Source organism: Oryza sativa, chromosome 10 (genome assembly GCF_034140825.1).
Source record: "Oryza sativa Japonica Group chromosome 10, ASM3414082v1".
NCBI classification, from domain to species: Eukaryota; Viridiplantae; Streptophyta; class Magnoliopsida; order Poales; family Poaceae; genus Oryza; species Oryza sativa.
Window position 1 is genome coordinate 13,201,796 of NC_089044.1, and position 18,687 is coordinate 13,220,482.

General features: G+C 48.0%; 1 long non-coding RNA gene across 2 annotated transcripts; it reads right to left on the reverse strand.

The window, feature by feature from the left end:
- Window positions 1–14,216: 14,216 nt before the first annotated feature.
- On the reverse strand, window positions 14,217–18,265 carry LOC9266706 (uncharacterized). 2 transcript variants are annotated; one of them, XR_010737251.1, is made up of 3 exons: window positions 17,617–18,265; window positions 15,744–15,799; window positions 14,217–14,404 (listed from the first exon to the last, which is right to left on the reverse strand). It is a non-coding gene; the product is annotated as an uncharacterized lncRNA (long non-coding RNA). The 2 variants fall into 2 exon arrangements; XR_010737252.1 differs by having other exon boundaries at window positions 17,612–18,265.
- Window positions 18,266–18,687: the final 422 nt, after the last annotated feature.

An 18,687-nucleotide genomic window follows, 5' to 3' on the forward strand; every position in this document is an offset into this window, starting at 1 on the left:
GGCACCGGCACAGTCAGGCCCGCCCGCGCAAGCCAAGAAGGAGACGGGAGCAAAACCAGGGTCCTGCTTCAACTGTGGTGAACTTGGCCACTTCGCTGACAAATGCCCGAAGCCCAGGCGTGCCGGGCCAAGGTTTATCCAGGCTCGTGTCAACCACGCGTCTGCAGAGGAGGCACAAACAGCACCGGAGGTCGTACTGGGTACGTTCCCTGTTAACTCAATCCCTGCAACAGTACTTTTTGATTCTGGTGCAACGCATTCTTTCATTTCAAAGAAATTTGTGGGGATGTATGGGTTAAGGAAAGAAGAGCTTAGCACACCAATGAGGGTTCATACCCCGGGAAATAGTTCAACCTCAGTCAGTTTTAGCCCTTCAGTGCTAATAGAAATCCAAAGATTACCATTTCTAGCCAACCTCATTCTTCTTGAATCCAAAGACCTAGATGTCATTCTTGGGATGGATTGGCTGACTAAGTTCAACGGAGTCATCGATTGTGCGAATCGCACAGTCACCTTGACCAACGAGAAGGGAGAAACGGTAGTGTACAAATCACTAGCCCCGCCAAAGCAAGGGGTCTCCTTGAACCAGATCGAGATGGAAGTCCCAGTGGTCACCGAGGAGAAGAATTTGAAGAAATTGGAAGACATACCCATAGTCTCCGAGTATCCAGAAGTGTTCCCTGAAGACCTCACTACCATGCCACCCAAGAGGGAGATTGAATTCCGGATTGACTTGGCACCGGGAACCGCTCCCATTTACAAGAGACCGTACAGAATGGCGGCCAACGAATTAGCCGAGGTCAAGAAGCAGGTTGATGAGCAGCTGCAGAAAGGGTACATCCGACCAAGTACTTCACCTTGGGGTGCTCCGGTCATTTTTGTGGAGAAAAAGGATAAGACGAAGAGAATGTGCGTTGATTATCGCGCACTCAACGAGGTCACCATCAAGAACAAATACCCTTTGCCGCGAATCGATGATTTGTTTGATCAACTGAAAGGAGCTAAAGTGTTTTCTAAGATAGACCTGCGATCAGGCTACCACCAGTTGAGAATCCGGGAAGAGGATATTCCGAAGACGGCCTTCACCACTCGGTACGGGCTATATGAGTGCACGGTTATGTCTTTCGGACTTACCAACGCACCCGCATTCTTCATGAATCTGATGAACAAAGTGTTCATGGAATTTCTGGACAAGTTTGTTGTGGTGTTCATCGACGACATTCTTATCTATTCAAAGTCCGAGGAGGAAGATGAACAACATCTCCATCTAGTACTCGAGAAGTTGAAGGAGCACCAGCTATACGCCAAGTTCAACAAGTGTGACTTCTGGTTGACGGAAGTAAAATTTCTGGGTCATGTCATTACAGCTCAGGGTGTGGCAGTCGACCCATCGAACGTGGAGTCAGTTACCAAATGGACCCCACCTAAGACCGTGTCGCAGATTCGGAGTTTTCTTGGACTTGCGGGTTATTACCGCCGATTCATCGAAAATTTCTCCAGAATCGCCCGACCCATGACTCAGTTGCTTAAGAAAGATGAGAAGTTTAAATGGACAGCTGAGTGCGATAAGAGTTTCGAGGAGCTCAAGAAGAAATTAGTATCCGCACCAGTTTTGATTCTGCCCGACCCGACGAAAGACTTCCAAGTCTATTGTGATGCATCCCGTCACGGACTTGGATGTGTCCTAATGCAAGAGGGCAGAGTGGTTGCGTATGCCTCGCGGCAGTTGCGTCCACACGAAGGAAATTATCCAACGCATGACTTGGAATTGGCAGCAGTGGTTCATGCTTTGAAGATCTGGAGGCACTATCTGATTGGCAACCGCTGCGAAATATATACGGACCATAAGAGTCTGAAATACATCTTCACCCAACCGGACCTAAATCTCCGGCAACGAAGATGGTTGGAACTAATCAAAGACTATGACATGAGTATTCACTACCACCCGGGTAAAGCCAATGTGGTGGCAGACGCTTTAAGCCGGAAAAGTTACTGCACTGCCCTATGCATCGAGGGCATGTGTGAGGAATTGCGGCAGGAGTTTGGGCATCTCAACGTGGGAATTGTTGAACACGGGTTCGTAGCCGCTCTGGAGGCACGGCCTACGCTCGTGGATCAAGTTAGAGCCGCTCAAGTAAATGATCCGGAAATAGCAGAGCTGAAAAAGAACATGAGAGTCGGAAAGGCTCGGGATTTCCTTGAGGATGAGCATGGCACGATCTGGATGGGAGAAAGATTGTGTGTACCTGACGACAAGGAATTGAAGGATCTGATACTCACCGAGGCTCATCAGACCCAGTACTCCATTCACCCAGGCAGCACTAAAATGTATCAAGACCTCAAAGAAAAGTTTTGGTGGGTCAGCATGAGGAGAGAAATAGCTGAATTCGTCGCACTCTGCGATGTTTGCCAACGAGTGAAGGCAGAGCACCAAAGACCAGCAGGTTTACTCCAACCTCTTCAAATCCCGGAATGGAAATGGGAGGAGATTGGAATGGACTTTATAACAGGACTGCCCCGGACATCATCGGGTCATGATTCAATCTGGGTAGTCGTGGATCGACTCACCAAGGTGGCTCACTTTATACCAGTGCATACCACCTATACGGGAAAGAGATTGGTAGAATTGTACCTCGCAAGGATCATGTGTTTGCATGGGGTACCCAAGAAGATAGTATCCGACCGAGGTAGTCAGTTCACCTCAAAATTCTGGCAGAAGCTACAGGAAGAATTGGGGACCCGTTTAAATTTCAGCACGGCCTATCACCCGCAAACTGATGGTCAGACCGAGCGAGTCAATCAAATCTTGGAAGATATGTTGAGAGCTTGCGCTCTTGATTTTGGTGGAGCTTGGGACAAAAGCTTGCCATATGCAGAATTCTCGTACAACAACAGCTACCAGGCCAGTCTACAGATGGCACCGTTTGAAGCTTTATACGGTCGGAAGTGCCGCACACCTCTCTTCTGGGATCAGACAGGCGAACGTCAACTGTTCGGAACAGAGGTATTAGCGGAAGCAGAAGAGAAAGTCATAATCATCAGGGAAAGGTTGAGAATTGCTCAGTCTCGACAGAAGAGCTACGCGGATAACCGTCGAAGGGAGCTCACTTTTGAGGCAGGAGATTACATGTATCTTCGTGTCACTCCGCTCCGGGAAGTACACCGTTTCCAGACAAAAGGCAAGTTGGCACCACGCTTCGTGGGACCATACAAAATTTTGGAACGAAGGGGAGAAGTTGCTTATCAGCTAGAACTTCCATCCAACATGATCGGCATCCATGACGTGTTCCATGTGTCCCAATTAAAGAAGTGCTTAAGGGTACCTGAAGAACAGGCTGATTCGGAGCACATTGATATCCAAGAGGACCTAACCTATGTGGAGAAGCCGGTTCGTATACTTGATACCAGCGAAAGAAGAACCAGAAATAAGGTCACCAGGTTTTGCCGAGTTCAGTGGAATCATCATTCAGAAGAGGAAGCAACCTGGGAAAGGGAAGATGAGTTGAAAGCCGCCCATCCGCACCTCTTCACCAGCTCCTCCGAATCTCGGGGCCGAGATTCCGTTTAAGGGGGGTAGGTTTGTCACACCCCGAAGTTTCCCTCCCAAGCCAAAATTGTAATTTATAAATGACCCTAAGAAAATACCGGTGCAAATCAGGAGAAAACCCTAAGAAAGTAATGCAAATAATAATCGGATTTGACATGTGGGACTTTTTCTTGAGTTCTACAGGTCGAAATTCATTAACAGGATTTTTAGTGGAATTTTCAGAGCTCTAGAAATAATTTTAACCAATTAAAATTGAGCAAGCAATATTTTAATTCCAGGGAAAATCCTTTTTCCTTTTTCTTTTTCTTTTTCCTCTCTTTTCCCTCCTTTCTTTCGAATGGGCCGCCGGCCCATTCCCTCCTTCCTTCCCTCCCCCTTACTGGGCCGGCCGCCGGCCGAGGCCCAGCCAGGCCGCCCCGCCGCCTCCTCTCTCGGGGTCGCCGACAGGTGGGGCCCACCTGTCGGGCCCGTCTCCCTCCTCCCGCCGATCTCGCGCTCGCGCCGCCGCGCCGAAACCGCCGCCGCGCCCACGTCCCCGCCTTCCCCGGGCCACGTCGACCACGCCCGCGCGTGCGCCGCGTCTCCAGCGCCCACTCCCCTCTCTCTCCCACTCGCGCCCGCGCCCGAGATGGCCGGGATTCGAAAATCGAATCCCGCCTCTCTCTCTTCCCCATTCCCCCACGTCGGCCGGCGATTTCCGCCTCTCCCGGCCACGTCCGGTTCTCTCTTCCCCTTTTTAAGCACCGCCGTCGCCCCCTCTCACTTTTTCCCCATTTCGCCGCACTCTCTCGAGCCTCCCATCGCCCCCGCGTCGTGCAACCTCCGCAGCCGCCATTTTCCGCTTCTCCGGCCGCCGCTAGCCGCCGTTAGGGTCGCCGCCAGGCCGCGCCGACACCGCCGTCGGATTCGCGTGGCCGAGATCCACCCCGTCCACCTCTCCTCCGTCAAGGTTCGTCGCCGGAGCCCTCATCCCCTCGCGCACGGGTGAGCACCACCTCTACCGCTGCCTTCGGCCATGGTTTCCGGTCGCTGTGGTTCATCTCCCTCTCTCTAATCCCTCTCTCCTCCTTCCTTAGGGCACCCCGAAGCTCGTCCGCTCGCCGACGTCGTCCTCCCGTGGCTTGCCGTCGCCGTTCGCCATCGTCTTCCTCCGCGCCGGCCACCCTCGGTGAGGCACCCCTCCCTTCTTTTCCCCTTCCTCTCCTCTTAGTGTCGCGCGCCGTCGCCTTCGACTGCCGCCGCCGCCTCCCGTGCCGCCGGTCGCCGCCGTCGTTGGCCGCGTGCCGTCGCCGCTAGACCTAGCCGGCCGGTCGGTTTTGATGCCGAGCCGAGCCGGCGGCCGCCTTTATCGCCGCCCGTTCCCTCCCCTTCCTAGCCGCCGTTAGCGCAGCCGCCTCCGCATCGCCTTTGCGCCGTCGCCTTCGCCGCCGGTTGCCGTCGCCGGCAACGCATTCGCGCGCGCGCCGTCGCCGTCGCCGCGGTCGGTCGGCCGGCCGTGAGCCAAGCCGAGCCGGTGCCGCTGCCCCTTCTCTCCCGCGCCGTTGACCAGTGGGTCCCGCGTGTCGGCGCCCTTCCTCCCTCTCTCGAGTCGCTGACCGGTGGGCCCCGCATGTCGGCGCCGCGCCCCCGTGCTGACGTCAGTCCTGGTTAATATTGCGCAATAAATTATTTAAGGATTTTTGTTATAGTAATAAACACAGTGAATCTTCTAAAATTCATAACTAATTCATCCGAGCTCCGTTTAATCCCATTCAAGTCTCAGTAAATCAAGAAAAATGTGTAGAATCCATTAAAAATGGTTTTGTTCCCTGTTTCAGTAGTCTTATAGCCTGTTTGCAATGTTTGCCTTGTATGTCGCTAGATTCCGGCTCTTCCGACGCTCCGGTGTACTTCGAGATAGTCGCCGAGGTCCCTCCAGCAGCAGAGCAAGGCAAGTCATGCTTGTCACTTGATCATATTGATCCTATATTGCAAATGTCCTAATGTTTTCTTTCAAATACCGCATTTGTTTTGCAATATTACTATGGGATGGTTACCTATTGTTACAGCCATGCTAATTTGATACCATGCTCCTTTGTTAGCTTGGGTTATAACATGATTAGAGTTAGGACTAGGGTTGCTTAGCCATGCTTAGTTCAACTAGCACACAATGGGGAGATCTCATTTAAAACCTAGACTATAGGTTTATATGATAATGTTGGATTAGTGACACCGCTTGGGTGTTGGTTAATTAAAATGAATCACATGGTGGGCTGTGGGTGCATGGTTTTGCTGGTCGCACCCATGGCAGTTAAGGACCGGTTCGCGGGATGCCCTGGAAGAACTTATCGTACTTACCACAAGCCAGCGTGGGCAACGGCTGGGCTTGTAGTGTAGCTTTCCTCTAGCCGACGCATCTAGGCAAGGGTGGGCGTGATGGAGTTTGGATGGGCCCTGCGACGGCCTATGCGGCTTCCAGATTCACCTAGGCACGAGAGGGGACTGCCCGCTGCCTTGCGAGGAGTGGGGGTGAAACCTGAGGTGTGGTGTGCTTGGTTAGAGGGGGTTATGCGAATGGTCCTGTCACGGCCTCTTTCCGGGATGTCGTGGTGGCATGTCGGCGCACGGAAACGTGTCGTGGGGCTGTGTCTTGTGGGTACAGTTGTACACCTCTGATCAGAGTAAAACTATTCGAATAGCCGTGCCCGCGGTTATGGGCGGTCAACCAGATTCACCGTGATTAGTCTCACCCTAGTGTAATCTTTTGAATTTGGATAGTTTAGGTGGATGGTTGGGCCTGTCGCAACGTGGTGTAGCGTTGGACAGTGGATGATTAATACTGCTTAATTATTACAACTGTTTTCGCATTCAATTCCTGTTTATAAATGCCAGTATTTATGCAAATGAACCTGCTTAGCTATCCCTTGTGGAATCCCTTCATCATACCCCCGTTCCGGTATGACTTGCTGAGTACAGTGGGTAGTACTCAGCCTTGCTCTATTTTCCCCAATCCCAGAGCTCGAGTATGTGTCCGATGGCGGGTTCTCCGAGGAGTAGGCTTTGTCCGTGCCGTCGAGGATGCCTGTGGAGTGGTGTTCCCGCTGCAGTTCGAGTCAAGGATTAGCTCCAGTTATCTTTTGTTTTCCGCTGCATTTTTGTAAGACTTTTATGATGTTTCTAAGACGTGGATCTGAATGTCAACATTGTCGTTTGTGTACCCCGGCTGGTCCTGGACAGGGATTTTAATGCACATTCTGTGTCGCGTCCCAAATCGGCTCTAAAATACATCCTCGAAATTGTGCATAGAATAAGTAAAATCCATGTGAAAGCCTCCAACAATTAAAATGTGCAAAGCTAAAAGTCAAATAAGGCTTGGAGGATTTTTGTATATTTCCTAAAAGCCTAAAATGCGTAAATAAATTTTAGTGGAATTTTCAGAGCACAAATAATAATTAAGAAGAAATAAACAAAGTTAAAAAGGTTTTATAAAAAGAAAAATCCCTAAAAGTCCTTTTCCCCCCCTTCCTCTCTTGGGCCGGCTCGGCCCAGCTCCCTCCCTCTCTCTCCTCTCCCCCGCGGCCCATCGGCCTGCCCCCGCGCGCGCGTCGCTGACGGGCGGGCCCGCCCGCCACCCTCGCTGACGGGTGGGGACACCCGTCATCCCCTACCTCGCGCCGCGCCCGCCGCCTCGCCCGTGCCCTAGCGTCGCCGCCGCCGCGGATTCCGCCGCATCCCGCCGCCCCCGCGCGCAATAAAGAGGGGGAAATCACTCCCCGTGATTCCCTCCCTCTTTTCCCCCACTTTTCCCTCTCTCTCTCCCTCGGATTCGTTTGGAAATCCTCCCGCAAACTTCGCCGGCGTCATTGATGGAGCCGAGATCGCCGCGCCGGTTTCCTTCCCCTCCGGCCGCCCTCTCTCACTCCCAACACTATTTAAGCACTCCCCGTGCCTCCCTCCTCCGTTTCCGACCCTTGCCGCTTTCTCTCCCCGTCGGAATCAAGCTCGCGCCGTCGTCCTCTCTCTCCGCCGTCGCCGCCGAGCTTCGGTTCGCCGCCGTCGTCGCCCCGGCCCTCCTCCCGCTTCGGCATCGCCTCCTTCGGCTTCGCCGCGTCCTCGTCGACCTCGTCCACCCCTTCGTTTCGCCCGCCGACCGCCGGAACGCCGCCGTCCTCGTCGACCCGAGCCGCGCCGCCGCCTCTCTCCGCTTCGGTCGCCGTTCCCGTCGTCGCCGTCGACCCGGGGTGAGCCGAGGACCGCCATTTCACTTCCCCCTTCCCTCCCCTCTCTCGGGCGCCGGTCCGTCGCGCCGGAGGTCGCCGCCGGCGACCATCGGGGCGCGGGCGCGTCGCCTCCCGTCGGCCATGCCGGCGAGGCCGCCTTCGGGCGCGCCCCGCGGCTGCCATGTGGGGCCCGGCCGTCAGCCGCCCGCGCCCTCGGGTGCGGCTGACGCGTGGGACCCACGGCGCCGGCCGGCGCAAGCCGCGTGCACCCGGTCCACCGTGGACCGTGAGGCTGCCGCGTGGGCCCCACTCCCGTGGACCCGGTCCGCGCGCCCCTCCCCTCGGCTGACGCAATAAATCCGATTTTAAATTAAAATTTAAATGAAGAAATTCGCAAATATCCACTTAAAGAGCATATCAACTTCAAATGGCCATATCTTGGCCATTTGAACTCGGAATTGGACCGTTCAAGTCTCTAATTTTTCCTTAAGAAGTCAAGAACCCATTTTTGTGCTTTGTTTCTGCTTGTTACATGGAGTTTAGTAGAGTAAAAGCCTTTTCTTTTCTGTTGGTCGTGTAGACGTTGCAGCTTTGGAAGATCCGCTCTTCGTGGAAGTTGAAGCCGGCGTTTGGGAAAGCGAGCAAGGCAAGTCACATCATCTTTGAACATATTGAATCCCAGTTTGTAAAATTATGTTGATTTAAATTATTGCATTATCGCTTTATTTAAATTCCCGCGTTATCACTGTTTTATTTAGCCATGCCTATTTACCTTTATTATGACCTTATTATTGTTATTGTTATTATTTCTTTGTTCACCCTAGATTAAACAAAACCCCAACTAGTGGACACTCTACTCATGGTACCACTAGTACGATTATAGGTAGATGCTTCGCTTTTAATTAGGTAACATTAGGCGGTTTTACAACTCTAGACTTTGGGAATATTCATATCACCTGGACACTGTGGAATTGTTGGAGTATTGTGGAATTGGATTCACACCGCCCCCTCTATTCAAAATCCCCAAAAATGGTTTTAGGCTGGGCTCGGGGTGCATGGTTTTGATAGTAGCACCTCGGCCATATAAGGACCGGTCTTCGGGCCTCTGTTGCAAAGCACTACCGTACTTCCACATGTCTAGTGGGTAAGGCTTAGTTTGTGGCTCAGTCTAGTTATAAACAAAAGTACACGGATGGAGGTGGATGAAGTCGGGGGTCGATGGACATTCTCCAGGGCAAATGAAGGCTACACGAGCTGCGGCCCGGTAGTCGAGATGTCATGGCATAGGGCCGGTGTCCTGCTGCTAGGGGCTCAGTCCTGCCTGCCTGTCCCGGGGGTTCCGGCCGTAGGTGGGATTGGGTCGGTACTCTTGTCTATGGCTAGGATGGGTTGGAAACTATGTCACGTCTTCCGTCTGTATACCGTGGTGGTATGTGGCACGTGGTTACACGTGAGGAAGATGTGTCTTGTGGGTAAAGATGTACACCTCTGATCAGAGTAAAATCTATTCGAATAGCCGCGCCCTCGGTTATGGGCAAGCCGAGCAATGTACCCAAGTTAGTGTTTTAATTCTTAAAATCTGCTTAACAACTAAAATGTGGAATGGTTGGCCTGGGTTGGCTTGGGACGAGCTGGGACCCAGGGTCGGGTTGCCAGTTCGGTCTGAATCATCGTAGGCCTTGGGTTAAGGCAGGTTCGTGTGGGTTCACGGCCTTGATAAATAATATTGTTTAGTTCTAGAATCGTGTTTACAAAATAGCTTTGAGCAACTAAATATCTTTAAATGCTGTTTACTGCCACCTTAACCCCTTTATAGTGTAACACCTTTGTACTCCCTTGCATTTATTCTACACTTGTGGGTGTGTCTTGTTGAGTACGGTGGTTGTACTCAGTCTTGCTCAATTTTTCCCAACCCCAGAAGAGGAGTTCCAGGAGGATGAAGGCTTCGGTGTCTAGCTCGTGCCTGCCGTCAAGCGCCTGTGGTCGTCGCCCTAGTCTTCCGCTGTTTCTCGTTTGTCTCTGTGTGTGCTGGGCCTTCGTTGCCCATGTAATAAGTTATCTATTTACGCTTCCGCTTGTTAAACTCTGAATTGTATCAACTTTTGGTGTACCTTGCCTCCTGGGACAAGGATTAATGCACGCACGTAAGGAATGCCCGTTGGGTTATTTCCGGTCGTGACATTCTGCATGGAATTCTATTCGGGAATTTCTGGGCGTGACATTGTCAGATTCGACTTGATCGGCTAACCCCGTCCAACTCGAACCCTGCCAATCTTGATCGTAGCCGATTCGGACTTCGGCTGATCCTTACTCTGTTTCCCGAGCGATTTCCATCTCGATTTCCACTTCGATTCCATCTCCATCTCCGATACTTAGATTACCAAATTTGGTCGGAGGGGGCATCAAACGACACTTCACCTTCATAGGTGGAGGGCTACGGGACTCCGCTGCCTCCTCCTTGTCCGATTGCGTCAAAGGCCGGTGCAATCCTTTACCATACCCACCGTCGGGAGTTTGCACTCCCCGAATGCAAAATCGGTCCTCCTTGGGAGTAGATGGAGTGGCGGAGGGTGTGATGTATTTGTGGAGCACCTCATCCGCTGCCTTGGTGTATAGGGTGCCCACATACCGTTCGGCGGGAGGCGGAGCAGCCTTCTCATCGTATTGGAAAAGACGTCTCGCCTTCAAAAGACCGAGTTTTCCCGTTGTGGGCCGTCGCACAGGCGAATCACCCCGGATTTTAGTCTTGGTGACATGGCGAGGGGAAAGGGATCGTGCTGCTGAACGGGGGGCCGAGAGGGGCCTGATTCAGCCGAACTAGGGAGCTCGCCGATGAGCTCGCCCACAGTGTGTTCACCCCTTCCATCGTAAAGTTCTCTACCGGGATCAATTGATTCGCTGATGTCGGCTCTCCGTCAAGGTTGTAGGTGGAATTGGAGGAAGAGCCAATGTATGGGATCAATGATTTGCCAGTCATTTGTGGGTTGAAGGTGATGGATCGAAGGAATTGAGATGAGATGGAGAGGGAGATTGAAATAGTGGAAGAGAGGAGGAAGAACATGTGTTCTAAGTCTGATCTGATCGATCTACCTCCGAATGCACATCACAACGAATTACAAACGAGGGAGGGGGGGCTATTTTTCAAAAATAGGGCCGATTGGGCGTCACCGTGGTTCGGCCGAACCCTGGTGGGTCCAGTTGGCCACCAATTTTTTTTCCTAGGCCCACAAAATCCTAAATTAAGCACAAAAATGACAACTATACAGGAAATTAAGCATGCTTTAGATGAGATCATTATGGTTCATAATCGATTAATTCAATAATATCTACTTCCTCATCTAAAGTTTCATTCGACTCAAGGAAAATCTTTAAGCGTTAACCGTTTACCTAAAATATGTTACCTGAATCGTCACGGAGTGTGATTACCCCATGCGAAGAGGTGTCGATGACGTCAAACGGTCCTTCCCATTTATTGCGTAATTTCCCATGGCCGAAAAGCTTAACCCTGGAGTTGAACATCAGCACTTTGTCTCCTGGTTTTAATTTCCTGATTTTTATCCTTTTATCATGCCAGCGCTTCGTCCTTTCTTTGTATATCTTAGCATTGTCATATGCCTTCTCTCTCCATTCTTCAAGTTCAGCGATCTGTATTTTCATCCATTCCCCTGCTCCTTCAAAGTCCATATTCCAGTTCCTGATGGGCCAATATGCTCTGTGCTCGAGCTCTACAGGGAGTCGACATGGCTTCCCGTAGGCAATCTGATATGGGGACATTTCAATGGATGTCTTGTATGCTATCTGGTATGCCCACAGTGCGTCCGACAATTTATCCTTCCATCCTGTTTCCATTTTGTTGACCGTCTTCTGCAGAATATTCTTGATTTGCTTATTTGATGTTTCTGCTCGACCGCTGGTCTGTGGATGGTAAGGTACGGCCATGTTGTGCTTGGCTCCCATGTCTTGTAGGAGGCCTCAGAAGGTTTTGTCAATGAAGTGCGAACCTCCGTCACTTATGACCATCCTATGAGTACCAAACCTTGGGAAGATGATCTTTATGAACTTCTTGGCATGCTTCACATCCGCGGCGCTGCACGGCATAGCCTCAACCCACTTGGAGACATAGTCGACTGCCACCAGAATATACTCGCAGTTACGGGACTCAGGAAAAGGTCTCATAAAGTCAATACCCCAAACATCAAATATTTCGACTTGCAGGTTGTATGCGAGGGGCATTTCATCACGAGCAGTGATTCCTCCTAGCCTCTGGCAGCTTGGGCATCTTCTGACAAATTCTTTCGAATCTTCATACATTGTTGGTCAGAAGAAATCACATTGCCAAATCTTAGCCTGTGTGCGAAATGCACCATAATGACTACCATAAGGTGAGGCAAGGCATCATTCTATAATCTTAAGTCCCTCTTCAGTGGGCACACATCTTCTAGTAAGCCATCGGAGCAGACCCTGTGCAGTTAAGGATCATCCCATATATGACAGCGGCTCTTGTATTTCAGCTTCCGTTGATTTTCCTCCGTTGGTATGTATTTTGACACCATGTAGTTCACTATGTTGGTATACCACGGGTTGGAGTCACGAACCGTCATCAGCATGTCGTCTCTCAAGAAATCATTTATCGGTTGGTCCTGCGTGTCAGTGATTTGCAGCCCAAACAAATGATCTGCTACGGAATTTTCTACTCCTTTTTATCCTTAATTTCTAAGCCAAATTCTTGGAGCAGCAAAATCCATCTTAAGATCCGAGGTTTAGCATCATTCTTAGTGAGCAGGTATTTTAGAGCAGCATGATCAGTGTAAACTATCACCTTAGCTCCCACCAAGTAAGATCTAAACTTATCGATAGCAAAAACAACCGCGAGCAGCTCCTTTTTCAGTAGTTGCATAATTCAACTGAGCTCCGGTTAGAGTTTTGCTTGCATAGCAGATTGCATGATGCCTTTTATCCTTGGTTTGGCCCAAGACCGCACCAACAGCGAAATTGCTTGCATCACACATAATCTCGAAGGGCAAAGTCCAATCAGGAGGTTGAATGATTGGAGCAGAGACGAGTGCCTTTTTGAGAATTTCAAAAGATTTTAGGCATGCGTCATTGAACTCAAAGAGATCATCCTTAGCTAATAGGTTTGTCAAAGGCAGTAACCCCGACAAACAAATTCTTCAAACACCCGAACGAAAATATTATTGAAGTATTTGGGATTGTACAAGATGTGCATGTCTGCTTTGAAGACAGGGAGGCTGTCTTGGATTTCCACGTCTTTGAAATCCAAGATTTTGACATTCTAATCGGGCTTCCCATTGAGCAACTCCTCATAAACACGCCTCGATTAGATAGCCTCAGAATAACTTTGTGAGGGAACAAATTCTCAGTTCCATTCTCGCGGGCAAGGTTCGCCTTGACCGACTCTCTCCGAGAGATTGAGTAAGCGGAGGAGGTTACAGCAGTTCCCCCCTCACGAGTCTCCCAAGGCCCTTTTGGAAGATGAAGTCCTTGACTTCATCAAGGAAGAAGCGGAACCCGGTGAGACTCTCGAACTTCCAATATTGGAACCGCAACCTCGACCTCCACTTGAGCTTAAACCTCTACCTGAAGGCCTACGCTATGCTTTCTTACACAATGACAAAGAAGCCCCTGTCATAATCGATGACAAGCTCTCCGAAGACGAGACTCAACGTCTTCTGTCTGTACTAGAAAAGCATCACGCTGTTCTTGGCTATTCCCTTCAAGATCTTAGAGAGATCAATCCCGCACTTTGCACTCATCATATCCCTATTGACCTGGAGAGTACTCCCTCCAGGGAACCTCAATGAGGGCTCAATATTGCAATGCGAGGAGTTGTAAAGAAAGAGGTCATGAAACTCCTACATGCCGGGATTATTTATCCCGTACCATACGGGTTAGTCCAGTCCAGGTTGTGCCGAAGAAGGGAGGAATGACGGTCATTGCAAATGCTCAAAATAAACTTATTTTGCAATGAACCATAACCGGATGGAGGATGTGCATATATTACAGAAAACTTAACAAGGCTACGAAAAAGGATCATTTTCCTCTACCCTTCATTGATGAAATGTTGGAACGGCTGGCAAATCATTCATTTTTCTGTTTCCATGATGGGTATTTGTCGTAGGCTCTCCGGACCTTCCATTATAATTGAGAGATGAAATGTATAATTCAAGTCATCAAACAAGTATAATGAAATATCCGACGCCTCGAGAGAGGAATATTGGAGACATTGCCGGGCCTTTAGCCTGCCAGTCAACTTCAGCCTGAGATGTGCCCGTCAAACCACTCGAAGGCGGTGACCAGATGTGTTACACATTCAGGAGACTTGACAAAAATGGCTAAAGATCTACAACATCTCAAATATTCTTAACTCATACTCATGTGAATCTAGTTCCCAGGATGTGCACTAGATTCACACTTTCATCTCAAGCATGATTATACATAGCAAACACAAATAAGATGAAAGCGATTATAAACTACATCTACTTTAGTTACATTGGCCAACTGGCCAAATAAATATATAGAACAGCGGAAGCTTGTCTACTCAATCCACAAGCACACCGACTAGGGGTTTACCCCATTAAGTTCAAGTCCTAGAAGAAGCAGTCGATTACCCGCATCACTCAAAGACTAAATCTAAAACCTGCAAGCAAAAGGTTAATTCAATAGCAAGAGTCAGTACATTATTAGAAATAATGTACTGGCAAGCACCAAGACAAGCCTAAGACCCTACTTGCAAGGCATATAATCAAGGAAGGCATAATATGGTTCTTTTTAGCATAAAGCAAGTTTTATTTGCATAAAACATTTCTAAATCAGGTTTACTTTCAAATAAAATTTCAGCAAGCTAGTATTTGACATATTGGGCATCAAGGTAGGCATTAATCATGTATAAATATGCACCTCATTGCCTTCCATGGCAGCAAGGAGATCATTCTCAAATCTCATCACAATTTGAAGGTAAATTTCAGCATTTAGAAGAATAAACACAAGTCTATACTCAATACATATCCACACGCCGCTCATGACCGCGAGCACGGCTAATCGATTAGTTTTAACTCTGCAGAGTTTGTACACTTTACCCACATGATGCGAAATAATAATCATGCAAGAGCATGTCACGCGATACATAAGTACCCGATTTATTACCCGCAACAAAGCTTTTCCAAAATTCATGATTTAGCCCTACACCAGCACGATACGTGTTACTCCATCCTAAGCCATACACGTTATATGACCTAGAACCGTTAAGTGGCGGGCCCACGCCTTAAACTTAACGCCGTGGTGGCGGACACAACGGGAACCCACCACGTGGCACAATACCGTTGTATTGGACACGCTTAGTCACCTAAACTACCACTTCGGGGTAAATAGGAAGCTCCTCTGAATTATACGAACTCATACACACCGGCCTACCAGAATGTAAGGCTAAACCATAAATAATTTACTAAGCTTGGGCTATCCCATACTAGCACATGTGGTTGCACTGTATACGAAATGAACTGACATTGAGTGAAGTCCTTAGGTCGGTTTGGGCACACTCTCCCCCTATCGGTACACAACTAATCACCATATGTGCACCACTTGAGGCCCAAACCTAAAATCCATGTTTTCCATCATTTTATTTATCAAAATCACAAGTATTAAAGTTCTGTCCAGATTATTTCAAAATCAATTTTTCATATTTGTAATGAGCCCATAATGACAAGGAAGACCATTCTAAGCATGGCTAAGCATTATAGTAACCTAGTGACTCCAAAATTCATATATAAAGTGGTATAGTCATATTGTTCCTAAGGTTAGGAATGAGGGATATGGATATATGTGGGGTCAAGGTGAATGCAAACAATAGGAGTTTGTCTAACAAGTTTAACAAAATTTTAATTTATTAGTGTACAATCGACATGCAAGATTTGCAAACATTTTCAATAACCTCCAAAACATAGGTTCAAAGTGATCAAAGAGATGGAGGTGGGACTTGCCTTGAATCAGGAAAATGTCAGCACCTAAATCACTTCTTCACCGTTTAAGCAATCATCTATACAAAGTACACGTTATGCAATTAAACACCGAAATATGCGAAAAATCCAAAATGCTCTAAAATGGATGATTTGTGCACAGTGAATAGGTACTGGTCTAAAATTAATTTAGGTGAAAGAATTTCTATTTTATCTCATTTTATTTGGGAGTTATGAATTTTAGAAGTTTCGTCGGTATAGTGTAGGATTTACTTAGTTACTGTTGTGAAATGCTATTGTAAGGTAATTCTTATTAAGTTTATGTTTGCTGGGGTGAAGATATGTGTTTTCTAACACTAACACATTTGGTTTCATAATTTTTAGAGTTAATATGAATTCTTTATGTATTTTACAAGTTTTAACGTGTCATGGCTTTAGAGGTTTAGCTCTAGAACTTGCCTCATCTAGCTAGTGATGTATAAAATGAGTATTTTAGTTAACTAATCTAACCTTAGTTCATAGGCTTATGGTCTTTATTATCATGGTTCATATTTTATAAACTAAGGGAGCTCTAGTCCATGTTAGCAATTTATTATATCAACCTAGAAATTATTATATGAGCTAAGTGCCTTAAGTTTTGGTGGATGGGAATGGAACTATGCATTCACTGGTCTAACAAGTTTTATTTGAGTTTCATTATAGCTAGAGTGTATTTCTATATACATTTATATATATACATATTGCTCAATCGATACTATGTGATTAGCACCTATCCTATAAATTTAAAGTTTAGAGCTATAACCTGTACAGAAGGTTCCATATTTTATTTTACTATGTTGAAGCCCACTGTTTGCTGGTTCTATAGATATTTGGTTCACTTCATTTAGACTAAAGATGAATTTTCTACAAATTTTACAATTTAAGGTTGCTCTATGATGGTTATTACTTACATAAGTATTTAGAGGCTTTTATCATACAGTAAGTATATAATTTTATTTTATAATTTGGAAGTATATGTTTTGGTGATTCTACAGAACTTGGGTTTACTAAAAAAGATCTAAGATGAATTTTATATGAACTTCTAAAATTCAGCTTATCTAAAACTAGTCATTTAAAGGTAATAGTTTTAGAGGCATTTGATGTATAGTATGTATACTATTTCATTTTGCTTTATAGGAGAACATAAGTTGGTGGATCTGTAGAAACTGAGTTTGCTCCAAAATGAGTTGAAATGAATTTTGTATGCATTTTATAAATTTTGTGCGTGCTTTCTGTGTGATTTAACTTGGATAAATTTTAGAGGCTAAATTTGTACTGTGAGTGCAAGTTTTTATTCCATAACATCAAAGTTCCCAATTTGGTGAGTTCACAGAAATTTGAATCATCTTAAAATGAGCTATATTTAATTTTATATGGATTTTTACAAGTTTTAGTTACTGTTCTTTTATAATTTCAGATTTTGTTTCCAAGGGGTGCACTGTCAGTCTCAGGCCAATATGCAAAAAGGCTCCTATAGTTTCAGGAAATCAACCCGCAGTCCTATGACTGTTCTGTGTGTCTTGAGCTTTTGCATAAAGAGCCCTATATTAACCTAAATTCTTGTGACGAGGTCCCTGGTTCGAGCTGAAGCAGATCAAGCCATGGCTGAGCTCGATCTCAAGCTTGCCAGCGGCAAACGGTGGCTCGTTTGAGGGTGCGACCAAAAGACAAAATGAAGATCATGCTATTGCGATTCCATTCCTCTTCTTTTCTTGGTCAGTGGACATCGGAGTAACGCCGGCGGCGAGTCCGAGCGGCGGCTGTGCTTAGGCTGCTACTGCATGTTGAGTTGGTGCTCAATTCTAAGTGAATGAAATGCATGAATGCAATCCTATGGGCTCAAGGGTGCTCACCGAACCTTGAACGAGGCGCCGGAAAGTCTGGACAGCGGCAGCGGAGAAGAAGATGGTCCGGCGACGGTGTAGAGCTCCGGGAAGACGGCAACGGCTCGATCCACTCATCGAATTGACATGCATGTGTTTTCATGGGGTTAGTGAGGTCCCAGGGATGGTGTATACGCGAAGAATCGGACAATGGCTCACCGGAGGAGGCGGAATCGACAATGGCGACGGCGACCGGAGGTGGAGAAGACGGTGGACGATCTCCACACTCGTAGCACCATTCTTGAAGATTCTTGAGGGGAAATGGAGAGGAGGTTGAGGTGAAGCTGGTGGCGTGGTGGCTCGCTCCGGCTTGATCTAGATTGATGGCAACGGCGACGATGTTGCTGCGGCGGTGCGCAGAGCGCGCTCCAGAGCTCCGGTGTGCATGGCAGCGTTCCCGCCGATTGGCTGCACCAGAGAGGATGAAATCAAAAGGAGAAATATTCGGCATGGTGAGGAGAGTATGGAACGCAAGAGAAGAGGAAACGACCGCGGCTCATCAACGATTGCGGCCATCGTCTTCTTCGCAGCCGGTGATGGAGAACCAGTGGAGAAGAGCAGCGAGGATGCTCTCCCTCGTATGGATCGGCACTGGAATGGTGGGTGAAGAGTGGCGACGCGTCTGGGAGAGGCAGAAATGGAGCTCGGCGTTTTTAGGGCGTCGACACGTCGTGGCCACGCGTCGTGCGGCGTCCAGAGCCGGTCGGCGCTCGATCTCTCCCTCTCAGTGTTTCTCGGTCGGCTAGGGAAGTTGCACAGAGGAAGGGCAAGCCGGAGGGACTGACAAGGGGGGCCCAGGTCGAAGTAAACTAGGTGGAAGAGAGATGTGTAGGCAGAAACATGGGTGAGCTTGGTTTTTGGACGAATTTCCGGAATTATTTTCTCCTCTAATTTTGTAGCTTCAATACTTAATGTGTTGATCAGATTAACTAGTGTTGATTTTACTGGAGGTAGGTGTATGTACCTAGTTTCCATTTTCTTTGGTTGCACTCAAAAATTATGGATAGATTACTCACAGAAATTAGAGGAATATGGGTTCTTTGGAA